Source organism: Hippoglossus hippoglossus, chromosome 17 (genome assembly GCF_009819705.1).
Source record: "Hippoglossus hippoglossus isolate fHipHip1 chromosome 17, fHipHip1.pri, whole genome shotgun sequence".
NCBI classification, from domain to species: domain Eukaryota; kingdom Metazoa; phylum Chordata; class Actinopteri; order Pleuronectiformes; family Pleuronectidae; genus Hippoglossus; species Hippoglossus hippoglossus.
The window spans coordinates 2483259-2504982 of record NC_047167.1 but is presented as its reverse complement, the minus strand read 5'-3'; the positions used below and the strand labels follow the sequence as shown (position 1 = coordinate 2504982).

Below are 21724 nucleotides of genomic sequence, written 5' to 3'. Positions count from 1 at the left end.
ATTTCACAGTATTTGAGGCCACTGTGCTCCTGGGAACACTCAGCACTTTAGAAATGGTTTTATACTCTTGTCCTGATCTGTGCCTCACCACTGTTTCATGGTTTTCCTCCACAGAGAGTTCCCTGGTTTCTGACCTGACAACAGTTTGAATTGTAGTACTTGTTTACACAGGTGTGCAGACTGTGCACCCTTTTTTTAAAACTATGTGCAGTCAATTCAGTGGGCCGCAGGTTGTCTCAAGTCAGGCTCTAAACATATCTTAAAGATAATAAAGCCAAGATGTTGCACATTTTGAATTGCACTTGGAGAAACTCCAAATGCACTTGCTTCATTGTACTTTAGACGATGAGCTCAGACCCCAAAGTCAGTAAAACGTCCCAAAAAGATGACATAAGCTGGAGAGTACAGGACTTTTTCACATTTACTATTTAACAGTGAGTCATGAAAGCCTCTGTATTTTGTTAATCTAAACACAAAGTCCTGGTTGTTCCCTTCTTTGTCCTTCTGTCCTCCCCCTGACGACAGAAAGCTCCTACATAAGGAAGTAAAAATGTCAGCGCTACAAACATGAAATGACTCCTCACAACAGCTCTGGTGATGTAACTGATTTTAACACAGGCCCTGTTGGCAACCCATTCCATTTCCATTTTGTCGGAGCTCTGCATCCTTTTGATCTAAAAGGTCATGTGGGCTTCTACTCAGCACAATGTTCACGTAAAACATGAGAGCAAACTTTTATTGGGTGAAAACAGTCGCCATGCCCGGTTAAACATGTAAATATGATGAAATACCAGCAAGCAACTCTGCTAACAGGCACCTCGAGGACGGGAAAAGCTGATCTCTGCGTGTGCGAGTGAAAACGGTGTGCGCTGGTTTGAGACACACAGTCAGAGCGTGATGGACAACAGAGAAGAGTCAAAGGAAAGAAATGGAATAATTGAATAGAAAAATGTGTGCATGTAATAAAAGTGATAATACCTCATATTAATAAATCATCACACCATGATTTCCATTCTATATTCTATATTTATTTGTTGCAGTAAGCTAAAGCTGTGGTTAATATTTATGTGAGAGTTACTGCTTATGAATGCTAAATAGGGGCCGTTTAAATAATGTGTTAAGCGAATATACTTTTTAACAAAGTAAATATTGATGCATTGCACCACATGATCCCGCATAAACATTTAATAATGACATAAAGCGGCTGAGCAGCAGCGGGGAGAGCGTAGCAGGGAGCGAGAGTGAGACCGGGGGGGGGGGGGTCAGAAACAGGTGCAAATCCCAGAAAACCCAGAAGTCATCAATCTTCCACTGAGGTGGAACAAGGCGGGCTGCCCCAGTTGGAGCCACACAGCAACTCTCCACACAGCCAATGTATTACTCTCATTCATTTCCATCTACCACCAGCTCTTCCTTCACGATAGCAACAGCAATTCGACAGGAAATATGAATTTTGATTTATTTATTGATTCAAGGTCTATTTTTTTTTTTCACTTTAAGTTTTTTGCAGCCTTGAATCAAAATGGAATTTCACGCCTTCGTTTTGCCCTCTCGCCATGAAAGTTCATTACAATCCAACGACATCATCCCTCCTGTAGTGTTTTGCCAGTTCAAAGGTCAGTTCATACATATGAAAACGAACGAGTTCACATTCATAGTTCATTTTAAAACATTTTGAACTAAGTTCACAGTTCCAAAAATGAACAAGTGCACGTTCATTTGTTCCTTTTTTTATTTATTTTTTATTCTTGAGGGCACACGTCTTAATGGCTGCAAACCAGTCACTAATTTGATGACTGGTTTCGACCGTACTCAAAGGCTGCAGATCTCTCACAATGTAGTCCAGAATAAGTGTGTCTACTTCTTGTTACACGAAGGCATCAGGTCTTTTACAAAATGCTCTGAGCTTCACTTTGGTGGATGAACCCCGATTGTTGCCTCGTAGTCTTACCCTTCGTTAAGAAGGGTAAGACTACGAGGCAACAATCTTGTGCTCATCATTAAGTCGCAGGTATTCCCCAAGATGCCTCAACTTGATGTGTCCTTTCAAATTAGATGCAGTTGTGGCTGACGCCTGGACTTGTTTTTTCAGACCCCGGGGGCACAATGTGCATAAAAACTTGTGTTTTTTTCCGTCTGGATCTTGTTTGTCCATAAACCTGCTTCAAATGCTCAAACAAACTGGCTTCAGCAGTAGTAGCTGCGTCTGTATTGCTAGCACCGGCCATGCTGGGCCGTTTCTATGGCGACGTCATGCGGGGTGCCGTAAAACAGTGTCGTAGTTCACGTTTATCACTTGTAAACTGATTCATTCAAAAATATGAGCGTGTTCAATGAACGCATCCATGTACAACATGGCTCCTGTACATACATGATGACTTCCACTTCGGATCGAATGCCTCCTTGTTTCTTTAATTTCTTTTAGGACGTCTATACAACTTGAGTAAATTTCGTCTGAGCCACATTCACTTTTTAATTCTGGCCTACTCAGGAAAAGGGTTAGGGTTAGGGTCAAGCTATGACGTCTGAGAATGAATTACTCTCAAATGCTTTATGTACAAACCGAGCTGAGAATTCAGTGTCACACAGACTCTCTATTTGAGGATTGAATGTACAGTGACCTCAGCAGGGGAAAAGAAAGAGGGAAGAGAAAATACCTCATTTGACACAGCTCCAATAATATAATCGTACGAATTTAAACAGCACAGTAGTTAACTTTGGCCTTGTCCACACATGGATATTTTGCCGAATATGTTTTTCCCCTGTATTTGGCCCTTTGGTCCACAAACAAACAGCATTTTAAGTCACTAAAACATTTTTCCAAACGCATTCCAATGTGCAGATTCCAAACAAGTTTCTGTTGTGCACATGAAAAATGTAACATTTTAGCAACAATGACGTCACAGTTTACTTCTCGCATGCCCACTTTGCTCTGCGTGATAGGAATCTGTCAGATACAACAACAATGGTGGCTCTATACCGGTAGACCATCTCCACGTTTGGATAGCATTGTTAGGTCTGACTAAAAGTTTGCTGCTCAATGTATCATCATTGCTTTTGTTTGTTTGTTTTTTGCTTTATTTGTGTTTTTTCCTCACAAACCACAGCCAACCTGCTTAGCAACATATCTCCTCTTGATGGTTATGAAACATGTTGCGTACATGCACTGATTCAAAACAACCTGTCGTCATGAAGCGTGTCTCCAATATCTACATCTAGCTTTGTTTTAGCTATCTCGTTCCACAGTCAGGACCTACCACTGCTTTTGCATTAAAGTGTGTTTTCTGTAAAGTCCATGCAGGAAGTGTTGAGTATCAGTCGTAGCTTAATTCAGCAAAATTTAAGTAATGCAAGTCAGAACCCACCTGACTACCATTCAGTAATGTCACAACATAAACTTTACCTCATATATCTCCATATCCTGTTGACATTACAGATCCCCCCCCCAAACACACACACAAACACACACCCCACAATCCCCACACACCCATTCCCTGGCCTCTACCACCAGCGAGAGGTTGACATTTTTCATTTGGAGTTAAAAGTTGGACATCTAATGCCACACAATTTGGAAGAGACATTCAAAATTTCATAAAATGAATAATCATGACAACTTTCCATCTTGCAGCATGATCTGATTAAAAATGCAAATCTGCCCAATACTTTATTTCGAGACCAAACACCTGCAAAACGAACGACTTTCCTCAGCTCGTGTCCTTTCTTTCTGTGTCAGCTGGAGGGCCATGTCAGTGTCTGTGTTGGACCTGGCCCGCAGGCAGCAGGTGTTGACAGTGATTTTTAATAGTTGGAGCCGCACTAGCATCTAAGCAGACCCACATGACTTTGCCAACCAGTTTGCTGTTTGGCATGCTGCAGCTGAGCAGCTACTCAGCTGTTAAGCCTACAAACTGATACTAGCAGTGCATTTCCCCTAATAAATGTCTGGTGGCTCCTCCAACAAGCTACGCTGCAGGACGAGATGTTTTCACAGGGCAGCTTGTGTTAGTTGCTGTTCAAGGTTTCTGACTATTGTGCAGCCAACTACTTTATATTTAATGTGACTGTCTCCTGTGCCTGTGATAGAAACCGACATCATGCCTAACACTGACATTACTCCTTATACAAGATTTGATGGTCTTTATCTATGTTGACAGACACCAGTTTAGATATAAATAAAGGGGGATGCAATCATGAAAGCAAAAACTTTAAATATGACTTTCTACCTTTTTGATTTGAGATATGTTCATGAGAATGGGAAGAATCCACATGAGAAGAATATAATGAACTGTTGTTGATGCAGAGGTTTAAAAAAGGACCCACTTGTTCCAGTGTTATCGCTCCATCAAATCATGCTTCTTCTCATACCTCCAACACTTTGTTTAGATTCAAGGGTTCTGAGATGCAGTGAGGAATGTCTCACTGATTTGTCCAGCTGACAGGCTGAAGTGTGAGGATTCAAATTTCAACCATGTTGTGTTGCTCCTGGCCTTGACAAACTTGCTGTTTGGCTATTAACATCAAATTGTGTGCAGAAGCATGTGGCGGAATCATGCAGGAGATTCACTTAGTAGAGTGGAGGAAGAAAAACAGCATTTTCCCGACACAACATCCACATTAACACCCAGATCAATATTAATAAGGTGTCACATCTCAATGGACCAACTGGTTCGAGACATTTCAAGTGATATTCAAACAACATATGAAGCATTGTGATTTAACAGTGTGATAATGCTGTGATCTGAAGTAAGACCCAGAGGATAGATCCCATAGGGTTCCACTTGAATGTTGTTAACTCAGGTATCCGTACAAGGAATTCTTTGATTAGTGCTATTGGCAGCTAGCAATGAAAGGACGTGTCCACTCTGGTAACGTTGATAAAGATTAGGTCTAGATATAGATTGGTTTTGACGTTAATGTTGTAATGTGCAACATATAAAGGCATTTAATGCTTTTAGTCCAATCAGAGTGTAACAGGATAAGATTCAAACAACACTAATACAGTACTGATGTAGTAGATTAGCTGAGTTTTTCCTTGATAATAAAAAAAATTATAAAAATATTTGACTGACTGAATTTTTTTAAATTAATTTTTCTGTCACACATACGTCATGCTATCAATCATTTGTTAATGTTTTCATGTGGTTTGTGGTCTACAAAACATACTCTAATCCACAACATGTCAGATATTTTTAAATAAACACTAGATGTTAACTGATCAAAAGATTGTAAAAACATGTTGCTTCATTGTGAAGGAGACAGAATGAGTTGAGGGACTTTGAGGCTTGGAGACAGTGTTCTTTGAGTGGGATGTTCGCTAAGATGCAGCCCATCTCTCTATGCCAGGCTTACTATTTTCCACGAGATGTCCCAGTGGTTCTCTGTAGCCACAGCTGAAGCTCCAGTCAACCAGCTGAGCTTCAGGAGATAACTAGTGATTTGTGATTCAAGTGTTTCCTCAGACAGAGCCTGCTCCTCCCGGGAGGCTGGCAATGCTGCTGAGGGTGAGCAAAACACAACGGTAGGTCACACCGTGTTATTATTAGTGATGCTGAATTGTCTTAGTCTGCCAAAATTAATTCCATTGTTTAAAATCACTTCTGCTGCTGTGGGTAAGCACTGCCGAATTAGCTGCAACATCACTGCTGTTCACGTCGAGCGCGTCCTCCCGGGCATGAATTCAGAATCTTTACATTTAAACGTGTGTAGTGTGGACACTAACAGTGTGTTACAATGTATTGCTGTTACATTGAGGGTGAGCAGTATCTACTTCTCCTCAGTATTTGTTTCTCCCTCTATTAAAAAGGTCATTGGCATCATTCGGGTCATGTTTACACCTTCTTCCAAGATTGAATACATTCATGTTATCCGATGCCTTATGTATACAATGATGAACCGAACCACATTTATGCTTTAAAATTTGCAAAAAGGAATTTTATTTCTGGTCCTTGCAACAACGGTACATGGTCTGTATTTATTTTGCACTTTTCTACTCTTGATTAACACTCAAAGCTCTTTACATTACAGTTTTACATTACAGCCATGCACCCATTCACAAACACTTTGATACAGTGCATCCATGTGTGTTAGATATCTTTCCCAAGTACACTTTGGCATGCGGAATGGGGGAGACAGGGATTGAACCGCCGACTTTCTGGTTAGTGGACGACCCGCTCTAACTCCTGAGCTACAACTCATCAGGTAGCAACAGCAGTAGCAGTAGCAGATCAAAACCAGGGCTCCTTCCTTTTCTTTGTTGCCTTTAAATGTGATTTATGCATTGCAGGTTTCTAAATATGCCTCAGAAAGCAGCAGCTAAAATTGTTATTTCTGCTTGCTATGCATCCATTGCAGATGGAGATTTGCTTATGTGGCCTGTGGGCGTAGCCGTAACGTTGCTGACTCTTGGCAAAGAGTCTCTCACGTATACGACAGAGATTTTGTGGAAATGAATGAATGAGACGAAATGATGGAAAGAGGTGGTTAAATAATCAGACCTTTGGTATTACAGTATCAGACTCACACAGCCAACAAAAACAACCTTTAGTGCAGATACGTAAGTCTTTGCTTTCTTAATTCCAGTGATGAGGACTCTTACAGACCATAATGTTCTTTGAATTATGTGTAGACATATTGTGTTTGTCCATTTCCAGCTCCATAAAGAAATTGTTTTTTAACCCAGTTTGGTGTGGAACATGGCCTGAACCATCCCGCACCTTTGGGATGAGCTGGAACAGCCCCATTGGACAACACAGTAATTCCACTAGACGGAAAAATCCCAACAATCCCAATCGATTTATGCGCCATCAGGTTTGCTGCAAACCAGACCCTCTCCTGGTTACAGTTTGCTTTTCAAGACCTCCAGTCCCTTTTTACTGATTCCATCTCTAACCTTAGGAAACACAAGTGTATGTGTTTCACAAGAGTACCAAGCTGTTCCTACTCTGGTCTGATCTTATATATAATATAAATAGTAAAATCAACATTCGGAAACTAAATATACCAACTTAAAATAACAGCTTCAAAATAATTTTGACGATACACTGACAGTGTTTATCTCTAATATTCAGCAGGTAAACTTAAAATATAAATAATTCAAGTTAATTTGAGTTTGGTGTATTTGTTACATTTACAGTATTTGTGCTTCTGTAAGCCAGGGATCATGAAGAATATTCACTATATGGCCATGCGTCAGTTCAGTGAGTGGGTCTACGCAGCTCAGTCAAATGATTGATAGTTTGTATACATGCAAACTGCCTAACTCTTGTGACTCTGGGCGCAACAGAATGAAGTTGTGACTGCAGGCCGACGCTATATAAAATGTATGTAGTGTTGCTTTAAGAATTTGTGTATAAACACGTGGTTCCATACTACTCACAGTGAACAGATTGCTCAATAACAAAAAGATTCTAATGAGATTCTTATACCAGAACAGCTTGTGTTTTTCCGCAGAGAAAATCTATTCTACAGTCCACTACACTACACCTCACTACATCATCCACACTGGGTGATGGAGAGATCCTGCATGCTCATGTTGCTGCCACCACCTCCAAACCACTGGCATCTACCACAGTGACATCCAATGCATCACTACAGACAGCCCCAGCCGTGAGTGTGTGTTGGCTTAGGTTTAAAGATCCAAGTGTATTCATCACCTTAGAAAAAGTAGTTTGACAAACAAATCCCAACACAAGCCTCCTTCCTGACTAGTAGTAAAAGACGTGATGGGTAAAAGATTACTGCTACTGCTCAGGTCATATGTCAACAGATCTCCATGGCAACTGAGAGAATTTCATTTGTCGAAGAGTGCGTGAAAAGAAAAATTGTAAATTATCTTTACTTTGTCAGAGTAAGGGAGAGTGGGGTGCCCTTTGCCCATTGCTGCTGTCAGTAAGGCCCAGTGTTAAAGGTTAAATCCACTTTCCACCGACAGACTCAAGCTCACAATACTGTAGTATAGTCATTACACACATGCCCACATGTGTCTCAAACCTACAACAAACACAATGGTAAAGAAAATTCAGTACGCTGGTAAAACTGCCTGTTGAGTATAAGCATTCAGAGAAACGGCATCTCTTCATATTCAAGAAGCTGAAGCCAGCAAACGTTTAGCACTGCTGCTTGATAAACATGTTATCAATTGCTACAGATGTGGACAGTTGACTGTTTATTGATTAATCATATATAAGCTCCAATCAAAATCTGACTTTGTTGTATTTGAGGAGTTTTTATAGCTCTGGCTGTGTTAATGTTTTTCATTATAGCTGCTAACTGAATGTTTCTATATAAAATCTTTGAACAATCAATTTGAACTCGTTTGCATTTAAGAAAATAAAGAAATGCTCATCTCAGCACAATGCACAGTGGAATTTAATAAAGTAAAGACAAGGGATTTCACTTGGAGAGAATAAAGACAAGAGGTGAGTTTATTCATTAGAGATTTGTGACTTCTCCAGGTCTTCTATTTTAGATTTAGGGGTTGTAGTGGAGCTTTGAAACACTCACACTGTTATCTACTGATGTGGTAGCCCAACTGTCTCCTCCAAAGGCAATGAGTAATGAGGTGTTTTCATTTCATTTGCTTTGTGTGCTTGTGCAATAAAGATTTTCTTTTTTTCTTTAAATGTCAGAGACGAGTGTAAAGTGACATAAGTGGAGCACACCCTGGGACATTCCAATCTTTGTAGTTTGATATTTGAAGATCTGAGGAAAATTTAAAAGCCTAAAACATGCACATATTTGATGTGCTGCACAAATAAAAGTTTTTTTTTATAGTATAAATGGAAAGAGAACCATCACCAGGCTGCAGTTCCTCTCAGCTAAGCAAAACATTTTAGCATCTTTTAGCTCATTCTTTTGGCCACTGTGCACAACCTAAAGCCAAAGCTGAGTCAAGCAAAGCAATAAGCTGGTGATGTTGGTGGTACATTTAGGCTACGTCCACACTAATAAGATTTTGTTTTAAAACACATAATATTTGCTCCGTTAACACCTGGGGTCCCAGGATTTCAGAGCCCATAAAACAGACTTTTGGAAACTACTGCCGGCAACATTTTAAAGTTTAGAGGTTTTGGAAGCAATACCGCAAACACCAGCATTTGCTTCCTAGGTTTTATCAATTTATCAAGCTTCTCTTACATGAGCAATGGTATTAGCCTCTCCTAGCATTGGGTTAGCGTTTGAGGTTACCAGTAAATGCAACATGGATAACACATTACAAGCATTGCTGACAGGTAATCTGCAACAATATCTGTGGGTTTTCCCAGTTTTCCAAAATGGCCACTTGATATGAGCTTTGTGACCTGATTATTTCTTATACAAAGCTAAAATGCTTCTCTGGACAGACACAGGTTTTATTTTAAAACACTTTACAAGGAATGTGTATCAGTGTGGACATAGTCTTAGCAGAGGTGATTCCTCAGAAGTCCAAATCAGAGCAAAAAGTAGAGTAGTAAATGTAACTAAGTGAACAGTACCAGCACTCCAATTGAATGCTAATGTTGCTCGCTGTCTGCCTGTGACATGCCAACTTCATAAGGTGATGAAGTTTTGTTTATAGCTTTTTGAACTTTTCCCAAGTGGCACAAAATAATTAGTTTCCGAGGATGTAAAAAGCAATAAACACATCTGAATCATGTGCAAATAATAACAATGAAAACTGAACGTTGATGAAACAAAGTCACATGACTAACAAAACATTAAATAACACCTAATTGTGTATGAATAATTCTATTCTTATAGAATATAATTCTACAGAAGCGTAAAGATTCACTGCAGGGGAACTTTTCTGGCGCTCCAAGTTGGCAGGAGCATGTGGGTGTGTTACAAACTACAATTCCTAGTGTCATAATCTATAAGTGTTGAGGAAAATGTTTATTTGCACCACAAGTCACATGGAGATACAAAACATCTGAATAAACAACTATCTTGAAATTTGGTAGAATATAGTAAACTCACAGAAAGGTCCGAGCGAATCGTACAGTGTTGCCAGATGTACGGTAATTATCATATTTGTACGATAATTATGCCTCTTTATGATGTACAATCAATAATGCATCATGTACGATAATTTGATCATTTTGTGACACTTAGTATTATCAGTTGTAATCTGGATAGCAAAATTTTGTGTTTATGCATCTCCTCAAGTGAGGTCTTTCCAGCAAATCACGCATGTAGTGATGATGAAAGTGAAAATGGACCCCTACGTCTGTATTTATGCATCTCTTTTCACGTGACGTCTTTTCAGCCAATCACGTGACCGTGATTGGTCCTTCTTGTGTTATGTTGAGCCTTGCGCCTTAAAGAGGATAGTTTCTTTACACTATATTGCTTTGGAATCTAAACAGAGTTTCGAAACGTCGGAATTGAGCATCCTATCCATACTCCGGTTGTGTACGATAATTTTGAGCTTCTACAATATTTCAAAATTTCCCATTGGGCAATGCTGATCATAGACGATGATACTGAATAAAAGCATGTCCAGGCCTTTCTTTGTCTCAAGGTTTTCCCACAGTATTTCTTGTTCTTAGTTAAATTAAGGGGTTTTAAACCAGTCACCATCTTAATCATTAAACTTTGTTATGTCAACCAATGTACTTACAGGCTGACACGTATTTGTTCAACTCACTTCCATCCCTTTCTTACCACTGATTTATATCCATAAAGACAGACTCCACTCCACTGCGTCACATCCGATAAATCCCTGTGCAAAACAGTGCACGCAGAAATTAATCTCCTCTTAGAGACAGCGGGATTCTAACAGTCACTATGTTTTCGAGGATAACGTTCCTCACGTGTTAGGTGAGTCACTGTAAAACATGACGATGATGTGATAAGCTTTACACCCTCATCTTGTTTTCCCAAGTAAGTCAAGAGATAATGCGACAATGTCAATTTATGGTGAAGTAAAAAAGAAAAAGTTCCCTACATTTCTGTTGAGAGATTTGAATGTCGTCACTGTAAAATATAGAAGCGTTTGTTGATGAAAGAGTGCAAATATGTTAATGAACTATAGTATACACGTAAAGATGAACGTCACGACTATCAATGTTTTGAGGCAGTTCCCTGCAGTCAGGTTGTAACAGACCAACACTCATGGTTTAAAATGTATTTTAAAACCAAGCAAAAAGTGCAACATTAGATTTCTATGAGCATCCCGTTTGTGTCAGTTCACCAAGCAAACAGCTACATTAGATTCTTCAGGAACTTCTCTCAACTGTCATCAAGCTTCATATCAGCAAATCATGAAGTGATCAAAGGGCTCAAACCACACGCGTGTGCTTCCCCAGGAAAGTGAACAGTCTTTCCCTGTTTAGGAATGCGCAACATGTCCTGATTGCAGCTCCTCTTCTGTAGCTGTCACTTCTTTAATTGATTTAAGAGAGCCTGGAATCACCCCCCCACCACCACCGCCAACCTACCCCCAAACCCCCCCCCCCCGGCTTACTGTCCCACCTCTCTCGTTTAACGCTTGAGAAAACACCTCAGCAACGCCTGAAATAAACCAGCACTAAGTATCACAGAGACTTGGTTTGAACTGATGAGGAGTAACATTTGCTCATTAATAAGCAGTGTTAGGAGTGGGGGAAAAAAAGCAGAGCAGTTACCTCACACAAGCCTCTCAGTGTCCCCCCCCCTCCTGAGCTGCTGCTGCTGAGTAGAGTAAGTCCAAATATCTCACGTGAACTCTCTCTGTGGTGATTTCTCGCTGCCTCTGTTAGTTCACCCTGTTGAACTGAAACCACGCTCTAGCTGCCTTTTTCCCTTTTCCTTACTCTTCTCCTCTCTGTGTATCCTCTCAGCTCTCTCTCTCTGTCCCTCTAAGTCCCTCCCTCCCTCAGCCTCTTTCCCTCTCACACATCCCTTGACCCCCCCCTTCTCTCTCTCTCTCTCTCTCTCTCTCTCTCTCTCTCTCTCTCTCTCTCTCTCTCTCTCTCCAGATTTGCGGTCCCGACATTCACTCTCCAGGTTTTTCCTCTCACAATTGGATTTGTTTTTACTGGCAGAACCATTATTGCGTATTCTGGCGCCAAAGCAGCTTGTACAGTGATTTCAATTTAGAACATTAAAAAGAAAATTGTTTTACTTAATACAGATGAACACACTTGTTTGTATTCTTTTTTAGGGTGAGGTGAAAAGATTGATCTCCCACCATGCCTTCTGGAAATAGTTTATAGAATATACAGACAATTTGAAACAGCTCATTTTTGAAGGAAACATAATTGCAGATAAAATTTTCTTTTAATGATGATATTGATCGTGTCAGTAAAATTACAATTGGGATGGAAATCGTCCTGACCAAATTTTGGGGAATACCGAGTTAAAAAGAAACCAATACGAAAAGTTTGGAATTAGTTTCATGAAAGTCAATGGTCTGAATGAAATCGACATGAAAACAATATACAGCTTGTATGTGTGAGCACGCTTGTGAGCTAAAATATTTAAAAACAAACATAGCCCCCAATAAAGTTGCAGTATAGGGAACATTTGCAAAAATAGCTTTTTGCCATACTTGCTAAAACTGTCACGATGACCTGAAAATTGTAATTGAATCAGGTAATATTAGAAAAATCTTGCTCCTTTGGCTTCACCTACAGCTCGTGATGCAAGCTGCAGTTTCAAAACCACCAATCAGAGCCAGGGGGAGTGTCTGTCTGTGTCAATCACTGCATGTGTACAATAGCCTCCACTCCAACCCCTGTGCGCATGGTCAGGCTGACTTGTTTTATTAGTTTGTTTTCGATTATGGCTGTTAATGGTTATTGTCATGTTTATAACATTTGAAAAGTTGCTGAAAACGTTGTTGGGAAAAGCCCAAGCCTTGTTTTTTTCTGGTTGATGCGGATGCAGATCCTGCGTTTGCCCCTCATCCAGCTCTGTATTACTGTGAGGGACTTTTGAGACAATTCTGCAGCTCAGCATTCTCTCCTCTTTATTTTTGACATCCTCACAACTGCAGCTTTAATGTGTCCTTTTTAACATGATGAGGAACCAAAATGATATGTTCCCAATATGTTTTTGAGGGAGCAAATGAAAAACATTGCTCAAGGGACTATAGGGGGAACCCTCCTTGGCTGTGTGATTACATTACATTCGACCTGTAAAGGTCAGATGGACGATTATGAGTTTATTCAGCTGTGATCTAACCATAGTGCTTTTGTTGCCTCAACAGGTGAGACTCTGGATGCAAAACTGGTCTTTGTCAACTCTGAACAGCTGCGAATGACTACCGCCACCTCCTGGTGACTCTGCTGCTGATAAAAACACATTTTTATTTATTCATTTATTCATGTAATTTTTTCTGGATAAAAGTTGCTCTAGGCTGAAATAAGAGACAAAGCTGACTTTTTCTCTCCATAGTTGCGAACTGTTTGCTCATTGAACTGTTGGGTTTCCCTATAGTGTTGTCAGTTCTCGACCTTACTGTTATGGAAGTTTCCTGGAAGCTGGTGAGAGGAGAACTCAGGCAGCAGCTGATGTCTTATGCAGAAGATTTTAATGTAGACTTGATGCATCAAGGAGACCAGAAGGTGAAACAATATACAAACGCTAACAGAGTAACATGAGCAATTGTCCCCCCCCAAGTCTGAAGATGTCTCCCACAGCATCCCAGTATATCTCCCTCTACTTGCATCACCCATTCTAACAGCACATCCATGAATGGCTAGAATTGATGTCACTCTCTATGTTACATGTAGGTGTTCGCATCCTATTGGATGGCTAAGCCTAAAGTATGCATTCAGAAATCACATTGTGTCCTTACGTCTTACCACTGGTGAAAGAAAATGTTGGAAGAGGAAAGTTTAAAGTATAAGTGGCATGGAATCCAAGAAAAGGTAGAGTCACTCAAAAACAAACAACGATAAAATACAAACAACCGTCTTGTCACTCTAGTAAGCAACCACTGGAGGGCGCTTTACTTGTCACCAATATCAAAGAGTTCACACACTGTACCCAAAAGGTGATGTGTTTTAGCAATTACAGCGCTAAATTCATTCCCTTTGCATTAATCCGACCATATCTGAACATATGCAAGCAATCTGCAAAGCCACAACAACACTTTTGACCCTGATTTTGTATTTCCCCTTTCCTCACTCCGGTCGGTGGTTTTTTCTCATGTGAGCACAGTTATTTGAACTCATTTGATAAGATTAACAGACTAATTTAAGTCTTCAAATGTGAATGAAGTAAGTATATGTATTTGCAAGCTAGTCTGCTGATTGGCCAGTTATTTAAGGTTGTAAATTAAGTAAAAGTTTCTGTGTCTCATTAATGGTTAAATGTCACTTTTCTTACATTAATGATGTTGAACATTGTAGCCAAATCTTAATATAAATAAGCAGAGCAGATCAAGGCACCAGTTAAAAAAAAAAAAGTTAAGTACTCAAACCTCAAGGTTGAGTTTATTACTTTGCAAGTAAACAAAGAATAAACAATAAAACAAAGTCTTAACTATTAACTATTAAAAACTGCAGAAACCCTTGAGTGTACTTCACTCTCATGCACACAGCCGGGGCAGCTGTGGCTGAGGGGAAGAGCAGTCGTCCTCCAACCTGAAGGTCGGCAGTTCAATCCCCAGTCTTCCCCATCTGCATGCCGAAGTGTCCTTGGGAATTGCCCCTCATAGAACAAAAAGAAGTGCTGCTAATAGATGCACTGTATGAATGTGTGTGTGTGAATGGGTGAATGTAAAACTGTACTGTAAAGTGCTTTGAGTGGTCATCATGACTAGAAAAGCGCCATATAAATAAAAAAACATTTACCATTTACATATGTTTGAGCTTATTCAGACAAAGGCATTTACATCAATAAATGGAGGACAATTATTTCAGCACTTAGCACACCTGCTGAGTGCCACTTCAATAGGGTGGACACTATGCACACAGGCTTTTCATTGCTGAGTATTTAAAGAAGGAAAGAGTGGACCTCCAGGAGCTCTTTAGAAAAGACTGACTGCCTCCTCAGCAGGACAGCTAACCATTAGCTTACTCCCATTAGCTCAGTAAGAAAGTGTCAGGAGCATCACAGCCTATGACACAGCCTATGACTCACATAAGCAACAGCTAAGACAATGATATATTGACTGATTGACAAGTTTACAGCCTATGTAAGTCTAATTTAAATATGGTAAAAACTAAGACAATTTAACGTTATACATATATTTGTATGGACAATCCTGGTTATCTGGTTAGCGGTCATTTTCATACTGCTGTTAAATTCAATAATTTTTTACTCACCATTGTGCTGATGGAGGAGTGAGTGAAGTGTCCACAAAACATTTTAGGAGTTTCAGGGGTAAACAGCGATTCTTTAAAAAGAAGAAAACTACAGAAAGAAAACCTAACATGCCTCCATACTGCTCCTGTGGTGTCATCCAAGTGTCTGTAACCCCCAATATTCTAGAAGTAGTAATGCTAGCACTTGGCCTTGGGCGAGAGACAGTGTGTGCGTGCAAATGTGAATGCGGCTCCAGAGAAGGATAGCAGAGGATATTTCGGCTTAAAACAATAGTTGAAATGACGCCGTTTCGAATTTGAATGTCGGGGCTTCCGTACACTTGGATGTCACCACACGAGCAGTATAGAGGCATTTTATGTTGGTTTTTTACGTTTGAAGACGTGGTCCCCAGTTGCTTCAATTGTATTGGATTTTAACCATCCCTCCATCGGCATAGTGGTGAGTGAATCATTTGTTAAATTTTATTTTCCGGTGAACTATCCCTTTAATGTACAACTTTGTCATCAGTCTGTCAAGAGTAGCTTGAGGTAGAGGTAGCTTTATTTTATTTTTAACCATGTTTATTTTTAACCATGTTAACCATGTTCTTATATAATTATATATATATATATATATATATATATAATGTATTCTCACTGTGTTGTCACAAACATATATTTTTCTCTTCCACTGGCAGAGTCTCTGCCTTTGCCTCTTCTCTTTTTTTCATTTTATCTTATTCCCTTGTTCCATTCGTCTCCTCTACCTCCCCCACTCTCCCCCACAGTCATCCCTCCCAGTAAAGATGGTTCAGAGTTGTTGACAGAGTATCAATCGGGAATGTTCCAAGCAAACAGTTTGTTTCTCTGCTGGCTGTTTCTGCTGTATTGTAGCTGAGACGATATCCGAGTGCATCTCCCCCGAGCTCCTCAAGCAGGGCTCTCTCCCAGCACTTAATCACACACACACACACACACACACACACACACACACACACAGAGTCTTCCAAGCATGCCTGTTATGACAGCCAACTGTGACTCTTGCATGAATATAAGCACAAACACAGGGTGACTTCACGCGCAAGTTTGGTTTTGTGTGGAAAAAAAATAATGAAAGAAAACAATGGCATGTATGTACACAAACAAATTTAGGCACACACACACTGTTAAACTTTCAAGTTTGAAGAGGAACAATGTAGAAATCTTACACGCGCACACACACACACAAACACACGCATTATTTCTTGTGACATTTACACACCATCTTTCCCTGATCCTGACACACACACACACACACACACACACATTAATGACCAAACACGCAGCAGGTGAACAGACCTAACCCGCCCCCCACCACCTGCACCAAAAGCACAAACACGAAGACTAAATTGTGGATTAGCATCACCCTCCCTCCCCCGTCTTAAAGCTTGACGCTGCAGGGGTCTCTGCTGCTGCAAAGACCCTCATCCGACTTCTATCTTAACCAATTAAAGACTTAACGTGTGATGAGATGCAGTGTTGGTGAATCCATGTGTGTTTACCCGGAAACCTGTCACGTTCAGAAATGTGCATGTGTCGTGGCAAATCACATGCAATCTCGGGAATTGACAGTGCGCAGCTTGGTCTCCCTGGCTGAGTGGTTTGACAGATGATCAGAGATGTTTTGTATGTGTCTTTAATCTAACGACTAATCAGGAAAGCTGCAGCTCTTGCATTTTTGATAGAGCCTTGGTGGATGAATGTCCCTCACTGCTGACTGACCTATATACAAACACTCCAACTTCTCTTGTATTGCTCCTGCTATTTCTCTGGCTTTAATCTCACTGATGGACCATCCTGGTGTCCCTGCCTGCCTCACCTCTACATTGTCTGGCTTTTATCTTGCTCACTCTGTGCTTTTAGATATGAAGAAGAGTTAAAAAACAAAAAAACTGGTTAAAAGGACAAATATACATTTGAAGTGGAAATATTGATCTCAAGAGCCTCTCAAAATGGATGATCCTGTGATTGCAAGGGTTATTATAGGGCTTGAAATGATGTTCGATTGCTCCAATGGTTGCATTTATATATATATACACACAATACAATATAAGAACACTGCATATCAAGTTATATTGCTGCGAATACTGTAGTGAGTAGTGGGTAGTGGGTTTAAACAATTTTTAAACCCAAACATTTAACACATCAAAATATATTGTAAGAAGTGTACACACAATTTTGTATGTACACTTCTTACAATATATTTTGATACCCTGCAGTACTTAATAACATCCAGCTTATAAATACTCTTTGTTGCAGTCTATCACTTCTTGTTTCGCGAAATTCTCCCTTTCAAAAGGATTCTTGCAGGTGCTGCTCCTTTGAGGACAGTCCACAGATATTGGATGATGTTGAGGTTGGGGAACTGTCGGGGCCATCGCAGAACCTTCAGCTTGTGCCTCAGTCCATTTGGTTTTTTGAGGCGTGTTAAGGATGATAATCTGTTACTCTTGCAACTGCTGTAGGGTTAGGGTTAACCCTCTTTTCATCTTCAGCTTTTTCACACACATCTCGGTGATGTTTCTGTGGCAACACAAGTCCAAAGCATTATCAATCCATGCCTGATCACTTTCAGAAGCTTTGAAAAATCTTTTTTTCTCCAAACTAACTTTGCTCATTGAGGCCAAAATGTTCTATTTTAACTTTATGAATCCACAGGCTATTCCACCATCCATCAGGCTTATTTCAAAGTGCCTTTGCAAACTTCTGATACTGAATGTTGTGATGGACTTACTTCTGATGAGTGTCCCGTCCATCCATTATCTATACTGCTTATTCTATCAAGGTTGGGGGCGGGGGGCAGGAGCCAATCCCAACTGACATTGGGTGAGAGGCGAGGAACATCCTGGACAGGTCACTAGTCTTTCACAGAAGTCTGCTAAATCCTCTTGAAGGTCTGTTGCAGTCAAACAGGCGGTTCTGATTTGCCTTCAATCCTTTGAGCAGTTTTGTCTGGATGTTTTCTTGACAGTGACGATGAACACTGACCCTAACAAGCTATTTAAGGTCTGACATCTTTGTAAATTTTACCACAGAGCTCACACCTCTGAAGTGCCCTGACCTTTTTCTCTTCCTTTCCTTTTTATTATGACAAATATATTACACCTCATCCATTTAGCGTCTACTCCATTTATGACCAGGTGTACCCAAACAGAAATATGCACTTGGTGATGCGGCAAAAGGAAAACAGGGATTCAACCATGCAACCATTATCTACAGCGCTTACCCTTTAGTCGCCAGGACCATTTCCAGTTGACATTGTGCGAGAGGTGTGGTACTCCCAGGGCGGGTCGTCAGCATATCACGGGGGCAACACATAGAGACAAACAACCATTCTCTCTCTCATTCACACCTATGGACAATTTAGAGTCTCCTATTAACCTAACCCCACAGACAGGCCTCGGCCAAGAACCTTGTTGCTTGTTGTTTCAAAATAAGGATTACCAAATTAGGACACATGGTATGAAAACCATTAATGGCTGATTATGAGAATATTTGCATGTCCAATTAATAGATTTCATTGTGTGTATGCTTAAAGACTTAATTTCTTAGTGCACTGTAAATGAAGATGGTCTTGATAACTGTGTGAGATATTTCACAGAGACCTTAAAGTACAAGGAAAAAAATAATACAAATAAATGCTTTGCTTCATTTCTTGAAGTTAGCGTTCCATAATCCCAGTTTACTGACACATTTACACCCAAGCTCTACTGAACCCAGTGAGGTAGTTTTGTTTTTGAATATCCCAATAACTACAAACACTGCACAAATCCTATTAATGTCTCGAAGCGAGGTGTAAATATAAAAATTGCTCGGTCAAAATCTCCACATTAATGGTACTGTACCGACAACTGGTGCTTTTCAGCATACAGAGTGAATGAGAGCTGCATGTAGCATATTGCACTGTTATAGCAGTCAAGAGGGCTGTATTTGGCCAGCCTGTGAAATCCACTTCTGCAGCCTCCACACTGAGTTCTTTGGAACATGGTAGCAGAAGCATTCTTGGTGAAAGATGCTAATGCAACAATTGGCTTCCTGGGGACAAAGTACAAGCTGAAGTGTGATACCGTCTTCCAAATGACATCGGCAGAGAGACATGATGGTGGCTTTCAAAGAGACTTTGAAGACACTATGTTGACAGCACGTGTGAGAGGTGCATTTTTTCGGCTGACATGAAATAAACATCACCAATGTCTCAAGGCCAAATATAGACTATTTTACAAAAGCAAGCATTGGAATTACACTATATTTTCGAGCAAAAAACTTGAAATAAATGAACAGTATTCAAATGAGAAACGACAATGTCCACGTCTGCCTCTTTAATAGTCCAGCTGTCAGTCTGTTCCATGTTTTGTTCATAATTAACAGCAATCCCTCCTCTTAATTAGGTCCAGAGACCCGTGTGCCAAACAGTTGATTTGATTGATACAAATACACATACACACACAAAGTCAAGCACAGAAGCAAGCCATCCATCACATGTGATACACTGCATATTTAGTCATTCCATAGTACAGTAGGTTGCTGTTGCTGGCAGAAGCATTATACATCTCTGAAAGGCATTAGTAAATCAAATACACTCTCTCCTCCATCAGCACAAATGAATTAGAAGCAGCCTGCAGCTCACAAGTCCCACTACAGTCCCTGCTGATGTGTGTGCGTGTGTTAGAGAGAGAGAGAGAGAGAGCACTTTTCACTACATATGTACATGTACAATAACGTATAAGATTTATCATGCAATCATGACCATAACCATGCATACATTTTGTTGTTGTTTTGTCTTCACTGCAATCAGTTAGGGTGGTATACTATTTGTGAGTATAGCCTCAACAATGCAAATGACTGTGTGTGTGTGTGTGTCTGTATGTGACTGTGTTCATTCTTTGGTCCGCCCCTGCACAGATGGTATGGCATGCTCCTTTAGAGATGCACAACGTAATCCCTCACACACATGGTGGGCTTAAACGGAGTGTGTGTTTTTCTGTGTGTGTGTGTGTGTGTGTGTGTCAGGATCAGGGAAAGATGGTGTGTAAATGTCACAAGAAATAATGCGTGTGTTTGTGTGTGTGTGTGTGTGTGCGTGTGTCTGTTTGTGTGTGTGTGCTCTTGTACAGATATCTCTGTGAGGACCACTTTGAGCCTACAACCTATGGATTGAGGACATTTTGTCCGGTCCCCACACTCTGACCCACGTTTAATGAACTGTTTGTGGGTTAAGATTTGGTTTTAGGGTTAGGGCCAGAATTAGGTTTAGGTTAGGGTTACACAGATTACATAAATAAAAAATGTAAATCCTCAGATGTAGAAGCAACAGCACCTCCACACACAGCTTTGATCTCAGAATTCAGGACTGCCATTGTGGGAACCGTGCAATAGAATCATGTCTCTAAACAAGCAAATTTCTCTACTAAAGAACAGTTAACACAAAACAAATTTTACAATGGGATGTGGTCATTAGTATAGAACAAATGATGAATATCCAGCTTAAAAAGTGCAAGTCCAAAGTGGCACGCTGAAATTCAAACTTCCATTCTCTGAAAACATGCAATACCATTAGCTTAATTATATGGAACAACTTGAATGAATAAATTGGTAAATAAGTCACTGTCACAATCATCGTCACAAGTGCAGCTATCCCTGGCCCAAACTGGCTACATGTCAGTTAGTTACTGGGTCCCAGGACAATCATTTTACACCATTTATTCAACACATGTATTTGTTCCACCATCCCAGTGGTGTAATGGTGCCTGAAGAAGTCGGTAAACTCTTTTTTTTTTAAAGCAGCCCATCCAGCTGCGGATAACAGTTGTGTGTTATAATTAGTGACTAAGACTACTGTTGCATAATTAGTTCACCCAAAACTGTTCCAATAGTATTTTCACCCAAAACTGTTCCAATAGTATTTGCACACTGTCACTTAAAGGGGACATAGCATGCCCATTTTACCACAAGTTGATATGGTTCCTTGGGGTCTTAATGAAATGTCTGTAACATACTTTGGTCAAAATACCACAAGGATCATTTAAAACAGCACCCTTTTTACCCTGTCTAAAACAGCCCTCCACAGAGTGACCTGTTTTGAGTGCCTGTTCCTTTAAATGCTAATGAGCCAGCTCCCCCCTCCCCCCTCTCCCCCCATGATTTTAAACGATATAAATTACATATTTTATATGATATAAATTATCAAATACCATACTTTGTATTCCCCTTCTGTTGTCCTGGAGTTTTAATTTTCCCAATCACATAATTAAATGTCCCCCTCTGCCCATCCACTACAAGCACACAAGCAGACAGACAGAGAGAGAAAGAGAGGGGTGGGGGGGGGGGGGGGGGGGCTATGAAGACCATCATTTACCCCCGAACCCCGACATTCAACGGGTACAACAACAAGCGGAGAAAGCAGAATCGCGGGCTGACCTTATATATACAGTCTATGGGGCTGACCAGTGGAGAAATGCTCGTCCCGTGTGAAC

At 40.4% G+C, this 21724-nt stretch overlaps 1 protein-coding gene across 4 annotated transcripts in view; it reads right to left on the bottom strand.

The window, feature by feature from the left end:
* LOC117778665 (cadherin-12-like) overlaps positions 1–11780 on the bottom strand; it is an 81832-nt gene extending 70052 nt beyond the window's left edge. For all 4 annotated transcript variants that reach the window (XM_034614396.1, XM_034614397.1, XM_034614398.1 and 1 more), the window contains exon 1: positions 11604–11780. The gene's annotated coding sequence lies outside the window, so the exon portion shown is untranslated. The remainder of the gene's footprint in view (positions 1–11603) is intronic.
* Positions 11781–21724: the final 9944 nt, after the last annotated feature.